Source organism: Pipistrellus hanaki (genome assembly GCF_964339955.1).
Source record: "Pipistrellus hanaki genome assembly, chromosome: 15".
In the NCBI taxonomy this organism is placed as follows: domain Eukaryota; kingdom Metazoa; phylum Chordata; class Mammalia; order Chiroptera; family Vespertilionidae; genus Pipistrellus; species Pipistrellus hanaki.
Window position 1 is genome coordinate 18,039,900 of NC_140517.1, and position 21,116 is coordinate 18,061,015.

Genomic DNA, 21,116 nt, shown 5'->3' on the forward strand with positions numbered 1-21,116 from the left:
TGATTGGTATTCATGAAGACTGGGCCCGGGCCAGGAGAGCATCATCGTGCTCTTGTGTCCACTGTTGTGTTAGAAACAACAGAAGAGAAAGTATTCCAATGCTTGGAGGTGGGGAGGCAGTGGTGCTGGGTGGGGGTGGGGGGCACACCGCAGTCATCCACAGAAATGGCAGGGGAAGCGGAGCGCTCTGGGTTCAAGCCAAGTTCAGGCTCGACCGAGATTGTTATCGGGGCCTAATCACTCAGCTCTGCGGAGCCGGGCCCACAGGAGAACCAGGGCTGGTTATCTGCTCACACGTCAGGTTCCAGTGCCCCTGCAGCCCAGGCCGGGGAGGAGCAATGTGCTGTCTGGGCTGGAAACTGTATAGGCACTTAAGGAGCACTTCATCTTAAAAGGGGAACTGTTTTGCTTTTGTCAAACTGGTTAATTTGTCCCAAATGTTAAAAACCGCCCGTTCTCTTGAAAGATCAGCCATCTACAGACCAAGGGAGAGCTAAAGCAAACACCTCCTCGGTCTCCGCTCCGTCTGCCCGTGGGTCCGACCCGCATGTCCGCGCTGAGAAAAGATAAACGATTTCACTCGCAGCCTGATGAAACGTTTCGGCGGGAGCCGGGGCCAGGGTGGCAGGGTTCCGCAGAACTTGAGGTGCTGACAGTTTTCTGATTCTAAGGAAAATAGCATCTCATCCAGCTCAGACATAGTAGGGCCCCCATCCCAATAAGAACATCCCCAGTTTATGGTTTTGGACCTAAAATTAAGAATACTCAGATTTTTAAAAAAAAATCAATTTCTGAAAAAAAAGGAGAAAGAGAAGGAACGTGGATGTCAAGTGTTTAAAGTCTGGCAAAATTCTAAGATTTATTAACCTCTTTAACACACACACACACACACAGACACACACACAAAAGCATAGAACCAAGAATTTTGCTACATTCTTTTTTAAAAAATTGGTTTTAGGGAGAGGAAGGGGCAGGAAAGAAAGAAGAGAGAGAGAGAGAGAGAGAGAGAGAGAGAGAGAGAGAGAGAGAGAGAGAGAGAGAGAGAGAGAGAGAGATGCTTCCCATACTCATCCTGACCAGGGATCGAACCCACAACCTGGAAATGTGTCCTGAGCCCACCACCTTTTGGTGTACAAGTCAATGCTCCCACCAATCTGAACCACACTGACCAGGCCTCTGTATTTCTCATACACGTTTTCTCCCGTAATCCTTACAACAACCCTGTGTTGTAGAGACTTCGCTATAAGATGGGGGGGGGGGGGGGGGGTTAATACTCTAAGAAAACCGAGGCTTCGGGAGCTTAAACATGTTGCTCAGTCCGCAGAGATGCTGAAGTGGCAGAGCCAGAATGCGAACCACTTCTATCTCCCTTCCAGGAGCAGTTCTCAGCCAGGGCTGATTCTGCAGCCCACCCACTCCCCTCCTGGGGACCACGGGGCAATGTCTGGAAACCACCGGGGAGAGGATGCTGTTGGCATCCAGTGGGCTGAGGCCAGGAGCTGCTATACCTCCCTCCCTGCTCACGACAGCGCCCCCTGGCAAAGACAGTGCTGGGGCTGAGAAACCCCTGTCCAGAGGCTGTGCTGTGAAACGGCCCCTTCCACCTGGCTTTCGTGTTTCCATACCAACCCTCTCTCCTTTCAGCACAAGTCCCTCTAGGGCTTACTCCGATCCTGTGGTAATCTTTGTGGTGACGTAAAGCCACCTCTATGTCTTCCTGCCATCAGATGAGACACAGTCAGCGTCACAGCATCCCGGTTTCTACCATTCTCCTCTCCCCCAGATAATCAGAACTGGGAGATGCGTGCTTTCTCGGGGGGAGCAGGCTCCTGCCCACATTGTCTCTTGTCATCCTCACAGCGGCCATGCAAAGTGAGAAACTACCCATCTTCCAACGGACGCTCTCTCAGGTCCAAGGTTAACAAGCTAGAAATTCACAGAATTGAAACGACACAGCTCCCTGCTCCCGGTCCTGCATACGGCCCTGCAGCAGAGGCTCTCACACATCAGTGAGAATTTGTATCAACGGTGAGGCTGGTTTCCAAAGCTCCAGTCCCACCCACAGAGTTCCAGTTCAGGAGGTGGACTGGGTCCGGGAATGGGCAGTCCCCTGACAAGCTCCCTTGGGAGCTTGATGCATTTGTCTCATGCACCAAATTCTGAAGAAGGCTGCACTATGTAACACTATGCAGTGTTTTGAATTGTAAAAATAATGGGGAAGATACTGATTTTGCTTATGTGATAGTAACAATAATAAGTGAGTGATAGATGAGTGTGTGGGTGCATGTATACCTGGAAAAGAATAGGCAGTGTTTGTGGGTCTGAGGGGTAATGACCAAAGTGTTGGCCTGAGCTCCATAGAGATTCCAGCTCTGCCACTCAGCATCTCTTGATCGCCTGCATTTCCCTCTCAAGCCTTTATTTTTTTCATCATTTCCCATCGGCAGAGAAGTAGCCCTAAAATGACGAGCCTCTCAGAATGGTATCAGCTTTAGACATTTACGTATGGGACATGCTTAAATCTAGTGCAAAGATCCGCTAAGCTACACTCCATAAATGCTTCTGGATGGCGCTGTTTTCAGTGAGTTGGAACTGTGCCTGTTCGTCCTAAGCCTGTGACACCGCAGCCCCCCAGGCAGCCTGGCGCTGCCCCTTCCGCAGAGCCCAGGGCACCCCCAATCTAGCAGCAGCTCAACGAGACGAAACCCCGTTCCCCCCAGTGCATTCCCCCTGACCGCTGAACCAGAAGAGGCAGCACTGCGAAAGCATCTGAAATATTTTTAAATTTATAAACATGCCCGGAGCGAGAGCCTGTCTTCCCGGCTCTGATGAGAGAGCCCGGCAGCCCCCTTTGCGTCCTTTCTTTTTATCTGATTGGGCTCTGAGCGACACATTCATGAATGAACTGAAAGAGAGATGTCAAAACGTGGTTAGATGATCGCAATTAGAGTTTTCCTTTGTAATTATGTGATTATTTGTGTCTGAAAACCCTAGAGTCAAATGCACTCAGCTCCATTACATGGTGGGAGCTGCTCCGAGTTCTGTCACAAAACACAGTGATCAGGCGGGGGCGAGGGGGGGGGGGCGTGGAGGGATGGAAGTAGGAGGTGGGAAGGCTGGGTTCCCATGCAGGGATGCAGGGTGGTGAGTCGGGCAGCAGCGTGCACAGCATCAGCTTGTGCTCACGAGCGCTTCCTCTGTGCTGGGCAATGCTGACCAATAGTGACTGCGGCGCAATAGTGACTGCGGACGCGGTCCCCCACAGGCCTAGAGTCTGACATGCTATTAAGGTCACTGGGAAAGCCAGCGTGCATGCGACATGACATCCAGCCAGCACAACTCCGCGCCGCCCGGGTCAGGGAAAGCAGGGGAGACTGAGAAACTCACAGACCAAAGGACACAAGGGAGACGGGATGACTAAAGGCAAAGCGGTGCCCGGGGCTGGATGCCGGGACAGACAGAGGGCGCTGAAGGAAAGCTGGAATTTAGGTCACAGGAAGGCACCCATGTCAGTTCTTCTTTTTGGCAAATGCGGCACAGTGGGGTTTGTCAATTGCAGGAACTGATGGAGAAGTAAAATGTTAACAATGGGGAGCAGTGTGAGGTATAAGGAATCCTCCATTAGTCTGACCATTTTCCTGTAAATCCAAAACTATTCCAAAACAAAAAAGGTTGTTTAAAACAGAAACTGGTGGAGTGCTGAATAAAAATGCATAGTTCTTGGTTCTTACCCCGAATATCCTTACTCAGTCACCTAGACTTTTATTTCTTAGTTTGGAAGCAACAAAACTTGACCTTGGTCGCTGCCCTGTCCGAGGCCTGGAGGCTCTGCTTTCCTTCCGTTCGATGAGGTACCGTCGGTTCTCACAACATGCGATACGGCAGGCCCATATAATACTTTCCTTTTAAGCGTTAGTTTAGTCAGCAAAGCAGTGGGTGTTTTAGGTTGGAGGAACTAATGGGCAAATCTTCAGAGAGCTGTTTTTGTCCCTCTTTTTTTGCCCCAAATTCAGAATGCCAGCAAGCGACCGGAACGTGTCACCTGCTTGTCCCTCACAAAAGAGAGCACAGCACCTCCCATGACCATCCCACTGAGACTGCATGAGGATATAGGGGAGGAAATTCCCCACGAGGTATTAGGGTTATTCTGTTCCTGGATAAAAACCACAGGAATCAATGCCGGGCAGCACAAAGTATGGGCTGAGGAATACGCCTTTTAGCAGGAACCCTCACTCCCTGTTCCCCTTCCTGGGCGATTCTTTGTCAAGGGACTGAAGGGTCCCACCGGGACTCGCTGGTCTGCCGTGGTGGACAGACACCAGGCATGATGCAAAGCAGATGCCATCCATCTTCTGAGAAAAGCGGAGAATGTAACAGGAGCCCAGAGAGAGAGCTCGGTTCTGACCACAGAGAAGAGGGAAGGCGCGATGGAAAAAGTGGCAGTGAGCTGGGCCCTGAAATATGGGTAAGATTTCAGAGGGTGGAAAAGGACAATGTGAGAAGTTCCTTATTCCTATTTTTTCTTCGGGGGGGAAAAAAATCAGAGTAGAAGAGAAGAGGACCTGTTGTGATCCAGTGTGGCTGGACTGTGGGTGCAGGGGGAATACATCCAGAGATGGGAGTGAAGAGCAGCCCATTCTGGAGGAGGGGAGGGCCCCCGAGGTCCTTCAAGGTGCTGGCCTGCTGGAGGGACCTTCTGCATGCAGAGCAATGCACATGGGCATCCCACTCAAAACACCTCCCAGCTGCCCCTTGCACCTGGGTGATTACAAACTCCCTGACTCAGAATCTGAGGGTGAGAATGGATGCAGGGAACGATAAAGGAGGAGGCTGGAAGACATCTGACGATGGGCAATGGGGACCTGAACTCTAGTTAGTTGACCTGGAACGGCAAGATGGCTAGAGATTGGGCAGAGTAAGATGGCAGATATCGGGCCTGAGTGGACGTGAGCAATGAGGGAGATTGTGTTCCTGACTCCCACCCGGGGAGCAGAGGTGAAGGAGCGTGCTTGTGCTATGGAGCAGTGCACAAGTTTTGGAATCCCGGAGACCTGCTGTGCACTGCATTGGGTTATATCACTAGGATGGGGTGCAGATTAGCTGTCCAGATAAACCAAAGAGCCAAGACCCTTTCTGGGGCAGTGGTGTTGAGATTCAAGTCTGCAGAGTGAAGCAAAGACTGATCCATGATGTCTAGTCCAGGATGGCCATGCTTTGCTATAAGGTAAAGGTAAAGGAAAGAACGCAAAGAATGGGACTGAGTACCAAGTGTTCTGTAGCTCCGCTTTATGTCACTGACTAGAGGCCTGGTGCATGAAAATTTGTGCACTGGGGGTAGGGGAGTCCCCTCAGCCCAGCCTGCATCCTCTCACAGTCAGGGAGTCCTCAGGGATGTCCTACTGATGGCTTAGGCCCACTCCTCTGTGGGAGGTGACCAGGCTGGCCGATCAGAGGACAGTACCACCCACAGCTACCACCACCCAGCCTCCCTCTGTGGGAGGTGACCAGACAGGGGATCAGGGGATGGTGCTGCCCCCATCACCCCGCCTCTGCAGAAGGTGACTGCCCCTCTTCCACTGCTGGTCACTGTCCCCCCATCACTGTTCCCTCCCTCTGCCTGCTGGCACACACCTTGGCTGGCCTGGTGTCGCCTGCTAACCGGCTGCACCCCCCTGCTGAATGGTATTTCCTGTTCGGTCAATTTGCATATTACACTTTTATTATATAGGACCACAGGCTTGCCCTGATGACAGCACCCAGTGTCCCACCTTGGTCTAGTACCCCTGCTCACTTGCTCCACTATCCTGCCACAGCCAATGCCCACCATGTTCTGCATGCGCCCCCTGGTAGTCAGTGCATGTCATAGCGACTGGTTGTTCAGTTGTTCTGCCTTTTGGTCTATTTGCATAATAGGGTTATATCTAGATAGATAGATATAGATATTGTCAATGGGTGGGCTGCAGGCACAGGTATTTGCTTAAGGAGCCAGATAGGGACTCATAGAAACACCTGGGAGATTTGAGCCTGCTTGAGAGGATGGAGGAGAAATTATCTGAAACAGAGAAGTAGGAGGAAGAACTGGATTGAGGAATAGATACAGAGATGCCGAAGAACATCCTGGATTTGGATGTTTGTCTCAGAAGTGCAGAGCTCTGAGGGGTATAAGTGGGAATTCAAGCCCCAGAGATGCTGGGGGCCTAAGACTGGAAGGTCTTTGAAAATCAGTTAAATACCCCGTCTTTCTGACTTTCTTTTTTTTTTTATCTAGTATTTCTTGAATGGGAATAGATGCAAGTGTCCACCCCATGCCAAAATCTTACTGAATTGCATCCTACTGCTGTGCAAATTTTTCTTGGAGGTTATGTTAGATTAGAATAAACACAAACATACATGGATTTTTGTGGTCACTTGCTTATCCCTAAGGAATTGTACACTCTTTAGTTCCTCTGGCTTGAGCTCCATGTCCAGCTGTTCAGAACTGACTCCAGTGCATTGTTTAGATGGGAAAACAGGCCCCGACACAGGAGACCCTTGACCAGGGTCACCCAGTGAATCAACATCAGGGCCAATCCTAAAACCAGGTCTCCTCCTCCCACTCCCCCTCACCCCCAATCCCAATTAAGGAGTAAAGAAAGAGCAGAGGGGAAGGAAAATGTGGTGGAGGCTTTGTTTTATTTTGTTTAAAGTCAAGTGTAATTATTTTTTCTAGATGTATCCCTGGAGTGTTGAGCTGAAGTTCTGAGCAGGTAAGATCACCCTGTGAGTTCTGTCTGTCTCCACAGTATGGCTCTCTCCACTCTAATCCATGAGCATGGCCAAGGAAGGGCAGCCCTGCCTCTGCAAAGCCTTCAGGGTATTTGCAGATCTAGCTTAATGCAAACGAAAATTACTGTTTATTTCTTTAGCAAGGCCTGCCACCAGTTTTCAGGCACCTTTAAAGTTTTTATTACTTTTACTGTAAAAATCTTAAAATGGATGGACTGGTGTGGCTCAGTGGTTGAGCACTGACCCATGAACCCAGAGGTAGCTGGTTCAATTCCTGGTTTTGGGCTCAATCCATAATAAGGGGGCATGCAAGAGGCAGCTGATTGATGTTTCTATATCTCTCTCCCTCGCCCTCTTTCTAAATAAAATAAAAATATTATTTTTAAAATCTTAAAATGGATTTTGGTAGAAAAACTCAACTCATCAATAAAAAAAAAAATTCTAAGTAAGACCGGTATCACCTTAAGGCCTGAGATGGTAGCTTCTTGAGTTTTCTATGAAGGTCCTTTCCCATAGTTTCCTCCCACCCGAAACACCATCCAGTTAAAATCCTAGCCCCTCTTTTCCTTTTCATTATGACAAATTAAGGATAATACCTGGAGGCATGTGGGTATGTCTCCTTCATGCTTTATCATGTTCATTTAAAAGTAATTTTTATATGTCTATTTAAGCATCGTATACTAAAATTTCCATTTACTATTTCCTAACAACAGGGAATTCCATTCAGGAAAAAAAACTACAACTCTTTGCCAATTGGCATACAAAACATAAGAACTTACTTATATTATCTTGTGTTTAATCCTGAACTTGAACTTGTGTCCATGTTCTCCAGTTACATATCTTTGGTGAACTACCACCTTTGTATGCCTTGTGTCCTTCCATTTCCCAAGGCCCTTCTCATCTCACTTCTCTCATTAGGGGCTTTCACTGTCCCTTTGGCATAAAGTAACCCTGCTCCCTGGAACGCCAGGAAGATTGCAATCAAATCATAATAATTGCACGTAGCTGTGATGAAAGCACTTGGGTGTAAGTATTCTCTCTCCAACTAGAGCATGAGCACTCTGCCCAGCTCCTCAGACAGAGTACATACTCGGTCACTGTTGAGAGCAGGAGGGGGAGGGACGATGGGAGTTAAGATGGGCAGGTTCAGGTCCTTAGGTCTTATCATCATTTGAGGGTTGAGGATAATAGCAGAATAGACATCAGGAGAGTCAAAGGAGACCCTCGCCCATAGTCTGCATTTCTACCCAGTTTTCACTCAGGCTCACAGGCCATCATGGCATCTCTGCTGCCTCCCCATGAACCCCAGATGGGACAGAGCCAACCTCTGTACAATACCCTGAAGGCTTTGCAGAGGCAGGATGAAGTGACTGATAAAACTCTAGAAAGTGCTCTTTAGATTAGCCAACTTTTAAATAATGTCAGATTTCCAACACAAAGGCCAACCCCATGAAAACCACAGTTAGGAAAACATCACACTTGAAACAAAACTGGAGGCTCAAACCCTGATTCATCCCGCTGATCATTCTTGCCACGACCCTTGTCCTTCTCTGCTACTTAAGAAATCCGTGACTCTCTAGTTTTCCCCACCTTCTTTGTGGTAGCACACCTATAAGGAGAGGATTATCCTGCTTCCAAATCAGGTTAAAATGAGCACAAACCAAAGATTACTATGCTAAATTGCTCCTCGAACTAGATGTGGGAAGAGGAGGAATCACTCCAGCCTATTGTTTTTAATTAATCCCTTGTGCTCAGGGCTTATCTAGTCTCGGAAAATGAAAACCATATATTTTGCAGCATGTGTGCCAAATCGTATGTGTAATTCAGTGGAAAACCCCAATAAAGGAGGAAGCTCTAAAATTACCAGCAGTTCCCTGGGTCCCAGGAAAGCCTGGACAACATTTTGCAAACTTGAGAACTCCTTCTTTAAACCCCACTTGAATCTCAAACCTCACAGTGTATCTTATTGCTGTCTGGAATTATCCCACAGATCCAGTGTTGTCGATTATCAAGGGCAAGGGACAAAGGCCATGATGAGCCACTGCTTGCTTACAGAACAGTGATGTATATTGGGGAACCTGAAATTTATGTATTAAGTTATTAAGGATGCAGAAGCTTATGGATATTAAGAAATCTAAACCATCACTCCAAAGACAAATGGATCAAGAAGTCTGATAAAAAGTGTGTGTGTGTGTGTGTGTGTGTGTGTGTTCATGTGTGTACTGGAAGTGCGAGAAACTGAAGGCAGGGACTTTGACTTTGTTGGTCTAATGCCAAACACAGCAGGCAAAATAATCATTATTTGATCCATTTTAATATTATGACACAATTTGTTATTATTTGCTCAGTTCTATGCTAAGTATTTTTTGTTTTTGTTTTGTTTTGTTTTGTTTTAAGATGCAGATATATTTTGTCCTTATATAAGAAAAGTAAGTAGGAACACATATGTGTGTGTGGGGGGTGGGTGTCTGTGTGTGTATATGTGTGTGTGTGTGTGTGTGTGTGTTCTAAAATCACACACTAAACATTTCTTCTTTAGAATCTTATGCATTAGGTGTTTTCCTCATTTGTGAAATGGAAATAATGATATCAGCATCTAAAAGCTAAGCCACTTTCCCAAGTTGTGAGGATGCTAGGGTGTGGACTCAACTTTTTCCAGGATACATGAGGATACACCCTGCATCCAAATTAATAATTATCCTCTCCTGTGTAGACAGCTTTAAGGGTTTCTGATGTGCTTTCCCACACATTGTCTCTCACACAGTACACTCAGCAAAATTGTGAACTTGTTACCCTACTCTAGAGAAGAGGATACTGAGATTCAGAGAACTTCTGTTCTATGTATGGAGATAACTATGGGTAACCCAGAAACACATTGAGCAAAACAACCATCTGCAAAGTGTGAACATCTGACCCAGTCATCCTTCTGCTTGGCACCTGTGTTCCTCAGGACAACATCTCAACTTTTCAAAGTTCAGCTGAGTCCCTGATGACTCAGCCTCTGTGATTCCTCCTCCATCTTCTCAGCCTCAAGTCCACAGTCCAGCCACAATGAACTCTCTTGGACTCCTCTCTATCGTCATGATATCTCCAAGCACTGCACCTCTTTTATGCCTTTTTCTCTCTGGAACAATCAAATCCCTCTGTCACCTCCTCCCATTTCCACCTGGATAATGTCCACACCCTTTGGTCCACATGTGTAAATGAGAAGCCACTCCTTTGTGCTTCCCTAGCCCTGTTTTTCCCATTTCACTTAATATATATATAGTTGATATTTAGACAGAGAGGAAGGAAGAGAGAGAGAGAAAGAGAAACATCAAAGTGAGAGTGGAACATTGATCAGCTGCCTCCTGCATGCCAGGATTAAAACTGAGATCTTCCTGTGATGAAGCCCATGGCTTTTCTGTCCCATACACTATGGACACTGGACCATAAAGCAGAGAGAGTAGAGCAGGATATTTCAAATCACACTTTTGAGAAATCACGGGCACACCATCACTATAGCACAAGTGTGATGAAGGATTATGAACAGGATTCTCTGGGCATGATGAAATCAGTGCTTTTGGAATATTCCCTGACACCATAGTGAAGCAAGGAAATGGAGAGAAAGAGAGTGGCTTAGGAAAAATAATAAACCTTTGCAGTGGTCCAGGAGAGAGAATAATAGGGAAGAGATGGTTAAAGAGACATTGAGAGAAGGTTGGAGGGGCAGATCAGTAATTGAGATAGTTTTTCTGAAGAAACAGCCCTGGAAAGATGTGTGCTAGTAAATCTTTAATTACTCGCTCTAGACGGGAGAAACTCAATCTTGTAGGGCTGGGTTATAAATACTCCCACTATGGCCTCTTTCTATGGTGTAAACACTCTCAGCATGGTTGATTTCAAGCTTTCACTTGTCATCTCTGAACACAGAGTTGGGATGAGTTGAATGCAATCGGGTTTGGCCAGTGCCAGCACATCACTGGTCCTGAGGCACAAGGAGCCCAAGTTGAGAGCAGAGTAAAAATGCCCAGGGCCTTGCGGAGCCCTGATCTACCCTGATGCACAGCAACCAGGTCCACAGGAAGTGGTTGAGGATGGATTGTGAACATCCTCTTCCTCTTATCTAGTGATGTCCACGATGGGGCGCTATGCTGAGCAGCACTGAAAACATGCAGACTCTCACCTAATCCTCAAAATCACTCTGGGAATTAGGTGTGAATTTTTCACAGGTGAGAAAAGAGAGGTTAGAGAAGCCAATCCATTGGTTCAAGTCACACAGCCAGTAGGTAAAAGAAGAGATTTAAACATAAGTGTGCTTAATACAAGAACACTATTATACTTCTCCTTGATGACTCTTCTTCCTACAAATCGAAGAGAGAGGGCTGTGGAAAGCTGATCTAATGAGGGAAAGAGGAGGAGGAAATTAAAGACTGATACCCACAAGCAGAAACCAAACCCACATATATTGTGTATGCTGAAAACTCATAATTCATGCCAAACAGCAATGCTGGAGACCCTACCTCCACCCCCACACCAGATTTCTAACATGATTTCCTTACAACCTTTTCCCTAGATTCCTGAAAGAGGAGAAAATGATAAAGCAATATGAAAATGAGTTATATCTATTTCACAATAAATTAACAGCATTCCTCTGTATCTGTGCACTGGACACGTATCTAAAACAGAAATACAGCTCCTGGCCCAAAGTTCCCCTTCTCAGTCCTGCATGACTTACCCGCCAATCACTTCATATTGCCTAAACTGAATGTTCCTGAACGCAGCAGCCTGAGGGGAGAATAGGGTTTCATGTTTAATATGGGTCACACCATCATTCTCACCCAGCGTGCAAACCTTGATAAGATGACGTTTAGAGTGATGATGTATTTTCAGAGCCATCAAAACTCAATGTCTTGTTCATACAGTCATATCTTTTAGTGAAAAATGGAGAAATCAGTTAAGCTTGCTGGTTAAGACCAACAGTTTCAGAGTCACCCCAGACTGGGATGTGAGATATCCATTTTGGAGTGGGGGAGGGGAGGCTTACTGTTGGAAAATACATAGGATGACAGACAGAGGGGCAAACAGTTTAAGATCCTAGGAACTACCATAATTCAGAGTCACACCACTTTCAGGGGGTGGCAGTCAGACTCCAAGATGGCAGCCAGAGTCTCATTTCCTGGTTGGGAGTCATGCGTTTGTGTGGTCCCCTCTGACCACGGATAGAGCTGACCTGTGTAGTCAATAATAGGAAGCTGCAGAAATGAAGGCATATGCCTTCCAATGCAAGGTCATTAAAAAGTGCAGCAGCTTCTCCCTGACCCTCTCTCAGATCACTCCTTTGTGGAGGAAGCAACTACCCCTCCATGGAGACACAAACAGCCCATGGAGAGGACTACACAGCACAAGGAACCAAACCCTCCGGCCAACAGCCAGCACCAACTTGCCAGTTGCGAGTGACCCATCTTGGAAACAGATCCTCCTGCCCCGTCATGCCTTCAGATGATTACAACCCTGGTCTATGTCTTCTGTGCAACCTCATGAGACATTCTGTGTTGCCTTCAAATTCCTGACTCACACAAATTGCACGAGATGATAAATGTCTATTGTTTTAATCTGCTAAATTGGGGTAATTTGTTACATAGCAATATAACCAATTCAAAGGCTTCCCAAGAGGCAGAGCTGATCCTGGGATTCCAGTCACAAAACCTGCTAAAAGAGTTCTCCAGAGAAGGAACCTGGAAGGAGGGAGGGAGACAGGAAAGGAAGGGGAAGGGGCTGAACAAGGATGTGGTCTCTGGGAAGTTCCAGCCACGGCCTGGTCCAGGGAGGCTCTGGGCATAAATCACACCACTGGGCAGTCTTTGTTGAAGCAAGGGGATCTAGCTGTGGTTCTCCTGCCACTGTGATTGGCTGTGAACTGCTCCCCTTTGAGCATAACTTCCTGGGTGAAGCAGCTCTCACCAGAGGAATGACCTTCTCCAGAGAGGAGGGCAGATGACAGCCATGAGCAGGCTGGGGGAAGGGTCCACTTGTTGATAAAGGGGCTCTGGATAGGGCTCCATGGAGCTACTGCAACAAGGAACTTCAAGCAACATCTCTATCTATGGGGCTCCCCCTCTACTTCCCAACAGGCTGGCTCTGAGGAGTTCACCTCCCAGGCAGTGGCCCCTCCTCGGTGCTTGTTCTGTCCTAGGGGGTCCTTTCACCCACAGACAGGGCTTCCTGTGGGTTCAGGAGGGTGAGTCTATGTTCATGCCCCAGGAAGAAAATGAAAAAGTAGAAAAAACTGGAAAATATCAGTGCTAATCCATGCAGTGGCTTCTAAGTCCAGGCAGCCCGATATCCTATAAAGTGAGCAACTTCCAGCCATAGAATGCTTCCCAAATGAACTTACACACACACACACACACACACACACACACACACACACTTAATGCTAGTCTTTAGTTAATTAAGTTTACTGCTTCTTTGTATATATTATTATTTGGCACAAATTACCAACAGTGTTATGGTAGATGTGGCATTTCAGGGAGGAGCACATGGGTCCCACTTGGGGCTCCCTTCACCAGATATGCCCTTCCCTGAGATAGCCAGGCGCTGACCTCCTATCCCTCTGTCACCCTCTCAGGGAGACCAACATGTTCAAAACTCAGAGACCCCCAGCCTGGCTGGTGCAGCTCAATGGTTGAGTGTCCACCTATGAACCAGGAGATCATGGTTTGATTCCCGGTCAGGGCACATGCCCGGGTTGCTGGCTCAGTTCCTGGTGGGGGACATGCAGGAGGCAGCCAACAAATTATTCTCTTTCATCATTGATGTTTCTATCTTATCTCTTTTTCCTCTCCCTTCCTCTCTGAAATCAATTAAACATTTTTAAAAATTAAATAAATGAGTAAATAAATAAAACTGAGACACTCCTTAACTCTCTTCTCTGCTTTAGTGCTTTTCCTTAGCACTTTACAAACATCAAATGTATGAAATACTGTACTCATCTTGTGTATTGTTTCTCTCTCCTACCAGTCTCCACGAAGGTGCGATTTTTATCTGTTTTGTTCCTCGTTAAATCCCCAGCACCGAAAAGAGGCTGGCACATAGTGTGCACTCACTGAATATTTATCGAATTAACACATGGGAGAATGACTGCATTCAAATACAGTCAGTCTGCTACTTACTGGCTGGCTGCATCCCCAATCTGAGGAGCGTTCTACTGCGGCATTTGGCAGGCCCTTGTTCTGTCACGAGCCCCCATGAACTCCAGTGTTGACAGCCTACCTCGCTCTTTATTTTCTTTACCTGTCATTTTTCAGAAACATCTCCTCTTTTCCTGAGGAAGGAAAAGCATCTCTGTTCAAAATATGGCTTTCAATCAGGGAGCCTGAAAAACACCCTGGATGAGTTTCTCTGTGAGAACCGAGCTGGATCTGCAATGCCGCGGCTGCCTCCGCTGTCCCAAGCACGTCTGCTCGGGCGCTAATGAATCATTTCCATCCTTACCATAAACCGGGGTCACAAGTGAGAGTATTGTTCTTGGACAAGAATATGCATCCTCGAGAAACTCGTACTTGGGGTGACCCCAGCAGCAGGTCAGACTGTCTGTGTCTCCGTGGGGCAGACAGAAGGAGAGTTTGAGTTACAGCGTCAGGAAGTTCCCTCCTCGGCGAGCCTGGATTCAGACTTCCCCTAAGTCCCAGAGGGAAAAGTGGGCAACGTAAGGTGTCAGTGAAAGAACTCAGGTGCAGAAAATGTTACAAGATTCAACATCCACTCGGGTTTAAATTAAAAAGTGTGTGTGTGTGTGTGTGTGTGTGTGTGTGTGTGTGTGTGTTGGGAGGGGAGATAACAAACAGGAAACATCCGGAAAGAGACAGCAAAATTCCTTGAATAGCACTTTAAATTTAAAAGGTCTCCTGAGCATGCCTGTAGAGGAAGAAAATGGACCTCATCATTGCCTGCTAACTGCTCACTGCAACACCTAGTCCCACCACACACCCTCCCCCAGAATAAAACACTTTAGTCCAGACCCAATTTTATAGATTTTGTTGTTGTTGTTAATTTTCACCCGAGGATATGTTTCCATTGATTTTTAGGGAGAATGGAAGAGAGGGGGAGAGACAGAGGAACATTGACTTGAGAGAGACACATCGTTTGGTTGCTTCCCATACACGCCCCCCAACCAGGGCCCAGGATCAGCCTACATTCAACATATGTGCCCTTGTATATTTGATTCCTGATGAGAATCAAACCCAGGACCCTTCAGTCCGCTGGGCCAATGCTCTATCCACTGAGCCAATCTGGCGAGGGCCAAACTTGATGGATTTCTTTAAAAATTCAATGAAAATATTTTTTATTTGTTAATGGCCCCTTTTGTGTTTATACCTTTCTCATCTTGACAACAGTGATGTACAGGAAGTGTTTTTACTCCTTTCTTCAAGATGCAGCAAGACTGCTCATGAGACACCTACCAAAATCGCAAGATTAAGGTTTGAACTGGCATCTGGCAACCTCCAGTAATTGCAGTGTTAGCTTCTGTTCCCCTGAGTGGTGACAGGAAAGCTAGGCTATTCCTGCTCACTTGGTTATTTGCCTCTTTTATATTCTTTTCTTACCATCCCCTGCTTTGCCTCGGTATTTTAGAAAACTCCATTTCCCATGTTGCATTGCTTTCTGGTTCCCAGGTAGGTTTGACTGGTAGGAGACACAGGGCAGAAGATTAAATACAGCACCAGCAATAAAGAGAGGCCTAGGTGTGTCTCCCCCTGTGCTCAGAAGAAGCCCACTGTCCACCGCAGCTCCAGATCCTGGGGGCCACAACCTAGTTCTTGGTGACAACCTCTCATCCAGTTATCCCATCAGCCACAGGGGTGGAAGGGCTGGTGCTAGTCTCTGGGTTATCTCATCTCCGGTTTAGTTTCTCAGCTCTTTCACCATCCATGTCACCAATTCCCTGTATTGTGTTTGTGTGTGTGTGTGTGTATGTGTGTGTGATATATATATATATATATATATATATATATATATATATATATATATATAGAGAGAGAGAGAGAGAGAGAGAGAGAGAGAGAGAGAGAGGGGGGGGGGGGAGAACGCACTGGCTTCTGTTTTCCTGGCTGTCCTCTGGCTGACACTTATCTTCTTTCAGAAAACAATCAATTATTCAGAGCATGTTCAACCAGTCTTAAAACTATAGTTAGAATGAAAAGGCGGAGTAAAGGGGAAACATGGTGGTCATGGGCATGATCTAAATAATCTGGGTTTGGTGTTACACCGAGGTAATCACAAGGCATTGTTGTCAGATAAAGCCCATTGCTTGCACTTACTGGCTGTGTGACTTCAGGCGCGTTATGTTAGCCTCTCTGAGTCCTGTTTTCATCAGCACAGACAACCCACAGTATGGCGGCACAGGTCTGACATTGTGCATGTAAAGTAGCACAGCACAGCTCCTGACATGTAGAAGGCAACCGACAAACGTTACTTACTTTTCTTGAGGTGGAATTAGCCTCGGGAATCTGAAAGGTTTCAAAGGGACTGAAAATAAACATTGCTCAGGAGTGGTGAGGACGAGGTCTGGAAGACGGACGTTTAACGTGATGAGCTACGAACTGCACATTACCTAAAAGAATGCTGAACCTTGCAAGACTGAGGGTGGGGGTGCAGCCAAAAGCAGACAAATATGACAAAAATGTTTTTGTTTAACACTCTTTTTTTAGTATCACTCAGCCAGGAAATGTTTATTTAGCTTCTCGCCAATTCATGGCCAGGGGACAGACACAGGGTAAAGTCGCCTCACCCCGGGTTCAGAGACAATCGGGAAACCTGGGTGCTGGTCTCAGTTCAATTCCCCTCTGTGGGCCTCAGTGTAGCCTCCTGCTAGTGGATGGTTAGGTCAGTGACATGCAGCTCAGGATCACCTTCGCAGCTCTGAAAACATGCACGTACCCAGGGCCTAGCATCGGTGTCTAATTCAGTGCATCCCTGAGAAAGCCTCCAGGACAACTTATTCCTAAAAGCTCGAGATCCTGACATGAACTCTGGCAGAATCTCCTGGTCGAGGGCATCCAAGGTCCCCTCTACTTTAGGGCTGTCCCCAACCATGAATGCACACCCACTAGAGGGGAACAGAGCAGAGACCTGCCAGCAAGGGGATAGAAAAGACTCCTGGAGGAGAAAGGGCTTCAGTGGTGAAGGGTGGGTGAGACTGCGATCGACATAGGAGAGGGGTCTTTCTGTGGAAGAGGAAAGGAGGTATAAACACCATCCGTTGGTAGAACAAACAAAGAGGGTGGAGGGAAAACAAGCTACAAAGGAGGGCCCAATAGAACAGGCTCTGAAGTGCAACCCAGCTCCACAACTCAATGAGCTTGAGCAAGAATGTGTTATGGCTGAGTTCCATTGTCCTCACCTGTAACAGGGCACAGTATAGTACCTGCCAGAGGTTGGTTTTGAGGGCTAACTGGAACCATACAGTGCACTCATTCATGCTCTCAATAAAAAGGGCTGTACCATGACCATGATCATCACCATTATCTGTTATTTTCTGCCATTCCTTAAAACTCAACATGCCAGTGCTAAAATGCTATAACCAAGCAGGAATAAAATGTGGTCTGGGGACCGGAAGAGAAGTTGGAATGAATGAAGTCAGGAATGCAGAGAATCAGGAAGGTGACACAGACATTAACAAGATTTAGAGCAGGGCTTCTCACGGTCAGCACTACTGATATTTGGGGTCAGATCATTCTTTGTGATGGGGCCGGGGGTGCATCCTGTCATTGTAGGGGTGTGGGCAGCACCCCTGGCCTTGCCTGCTAGGTGCCAACAGTATCTCCCAGTGATGACAACCAGAAATGGATTCAGACATTGCCACATATCCTTGGGAGAGACAAACTCATCCCAGTAGTTAAGAACTCCTGATTGAGAGAGTCATGAAAATGAAGATTTCTCCAAAGAAAGAGAAGATAGAACTAGAGGATTTAAAGGGAACGCTGATTTTAATAATTGGGGGAAAAGAAAGAGGCAGTATTGTGTGTGTGTGTGTGTGTGTGTGTGTGTGTGTCTATTTCTAAGTCTTAGAAGAGTCTACCAAGAGCCGCACCTTTCCCAGGTGCTCCGCAAATGCGATTTGAAAAGAGATATCGGGCAAAAACTCATTTTTGTCCAGATGGAAAGAGTGTCCAAGTCCCGATTACTAACCAAAAGTACAGCTCTTGGCTGCTCCCCAGAGGGTGTGATTCTTCCCTCAGTTACCATGGTTGCCTCCGAGAGTCCAGTTTCCCACCCGGCCCACGCATGACCTCTCATCTCCCCCACGATGTTCTGATGGCCCAGGGAAATCCTGGACAGGATCTGCCAAGAGCTGTGGCCAAGGTAACAGAGCTGCCTCCTTATCTAGGGGCCTCAACTTCCCCCAATTCTTTCCAAGAGGAAAACTCACCAGGCGACAGGGCTCATCAGAGAAGCCTGACAAAGGCCAAATTGGTGAAAAGGCTGAGAAGCCAGCCCCTCCTCCCTAACTCAGCTGCAGGGCCTCAGGCCAGGCCCAGGGAGGAGTGGCTTTTCCTCGAAGGCAGTCTGCCTTTCCAGGGCCCCAATGACTAAGTCGTCTCTCCCTCCTCCCCTCCCCTCTGCCCCTCAGACTCCCAAGTGCCTAGGTTGTTTGCCCAATTCCACTCTGCTCTGGCCTTCAAAGTCAGATGGGCAACATGGAGAGGGCTTCCTTGAGTTGAACATTAATTCAAACACTCCAGGTAAGCACTTCAAACAGCTGGTACAGTGAAGTGTTGTACTTAACTTCTAGAATGTTCTTTGTCATCCGGACTTCATCACTGATGACTTTGTTCTTCGTCTGAGGCTTTTGCTCAGGCTGTTTCCTGTGTGGAAGATGTCACCTATTTACATTTTAAACAACCTCTCGAAGACATAAATCAGACTGTATGCTTCCTTTTTCTTTTAATCCCCTAGAACACATAATAATTCTGTGTCTAACACTGAGCAGGTGTTTGGTGAGGACTTGGCATGAATTGTTAAATTAGTCAAAGATACCCGACAACTAGCACTCAGCTTCTTAGTTTTGACTTGAGTCTGAACATTCACTCACTCACTCACTAGCTGAGTCTCATGCAATCACCCGTCATTCAATCTTTCTGCAATTTTTTCCAGAAGGCCCAGTGTGTCAGGCACTGTACCAGGCGCCAGAGCTGTAGTGGTGGCAGAAACAGATGCTGTCCTTAAAACCAAAGGTGTAAGCCTTGCCAAAAGGCACACATGTATGAGGAAAGCTATTGTCTCTCATCATTGTCTGAATTCATTTCTGGTTGTCATCACTGGGAAATACTGTTGGCACCTAGCAGGCAAGGTCAGGGGTGCTGCCGACCTCCCTACAATGCACAGAATGCACCCTGTGCCCCCATCACAAAGAATGATCTGACCCCAAATATCTTCCCAAATCCAGGTTTTTCACAAATTCAAACTGCTCCTCCAGGTCATGCAGATAATTGGGATTTACAGTGTCTGAAAAGTCCTATCTGACCTGAGATAGGAAATGTAAAGGTCTTTGTTGAATCACACTCCTCAATTCAGCCCCTCTCCTCCTTGGCCAATGCATAGCATCTGTCCTTTTATTAAAAAAAAAAAAGTGTTTAGTTTTTTTTAATTGACTTCAGAGAGGGAGAGAGATAGAAACATCAATGATGAGAGAGAACCATTGATTGGCTGCTTCCTGCACTTCCCCAACTAGTGATCAAACCCACAAACCAGGTTTGTGCCCCAACTGGGAATTGAACTGCAACTCCTTGGTTCATAGGTCAGCGCTCAACCACTGAGCCACACCAACCAGGCTGTGTTTTTCTTAATTCTTCCTCCTTTTACACACATTCACCTCCTGCCATGGAGATCCTAGACTCCCTTGTGGGGATGAAGCCTTCATCAAGCTGGGTCTCTGAGTGACTCTAATGGACAGAGATCACCCCTCTCCTTTGCCAATCAACCAGCTAGAATGTTAAGGGGGGGAAGGGGAGAATAAAACTTTTATTATGTAAAGCCACCGAATGGCATGATTTTTGTTATTGCACCATACTGTAACCCATCCTGACCAATACATCATGAAAACTAAAAATAGCCTGAATTTAAACACTATTTAGATTTTGAAAGCATGTCCTTATCTGTTATTTCCATTTTGTTAGGTTTATCCCTCAGACTCTGTTGATAAAGACATATTGAAATCATCTCTTGACCTGACATCTTTCTCACCGGTGGGTGACACCCAGGGTCCCTCCACTTGACAATTTGTCCCTTGAAGACCACATCTTTTCATCACACCCAGGTACAAAAGACAGTCAGAATCTGTGACATCAGTAGTGGTCAAATAATGCCAACTCAAGAGACTATTCTCCCCATCTTACATACGCTAACCAAGGCTCAGAGACAAAAGCAGGCAGCCAAGGTTACCAGGCAGGAAGAAGAGGTGTCAGGATGAGATTGCAGGGCTCCAGGCAGTGTAATTCCTCGTGGCCGAGAGGGAAGCTTCCGTGACACCACCTGGGACCTGACTCCTGTCTGCCTTGCCCACACCACACACATACAGACATGGGAGCTTCCGTTGAAGAGGAACTGCCTGGATTCCTTAGTGAGTGAGTGGATTCCCTTCCTTGTTTTCAAAGAAGGTGGGAATGACGGGTCCCGACATCTACTTCCGATGAAATGAGCATTTGGGCTCATTGCTTCTCAGCATCTCTGTTACACGTTTGCTAATACTTCCTCTTTGCTGAATTGCAAAGGGGCCTCACAAGGCTTCTTCATCAGATGGGCTATCATATACCATGATGTAAGCCCAGTGTCTTGGAAGACATAAACAGCTCAAATCAGCAAGAATTCTTGAAAGTAAATATAGACTGGAAGGTAAAGCACATATGGGGAGGCTCTAGTCACACACACACACACACTCACACACACTCACACACACACACACACACATACACAAATAGGGGCCCATGTTCGGTTTAAAATATAACTATAGAGCTTGCACGAGGAGGAACCAGAATGATCCATTTCCTCTCTTGTTATCATAAATGTGGTTAACGGTGATCCCCAAAGTACTCAGCGGCTTAGCTGTCGGCAGATGGTGTGGCTTCCCTTATCAGCCCATCAGCTGAGCTAACGTGACCCTAAGGAAACGTGTTTTTCTCCACTCCATCTGTGCAAATAAACACTGGCCCTTTCTAATCCCGAGCTGCTGCCCTGCAAAGTGATCCAAGTGATGTAAACTTCATTCACAAATAATGGCTTATCTCCAATTGGACCTAAAATGCCAATTTGCTAATTCCTCGGATTTTCCCTCTTCTTCTTGTTCTTGGCCCTGACAGATTATCACCCTG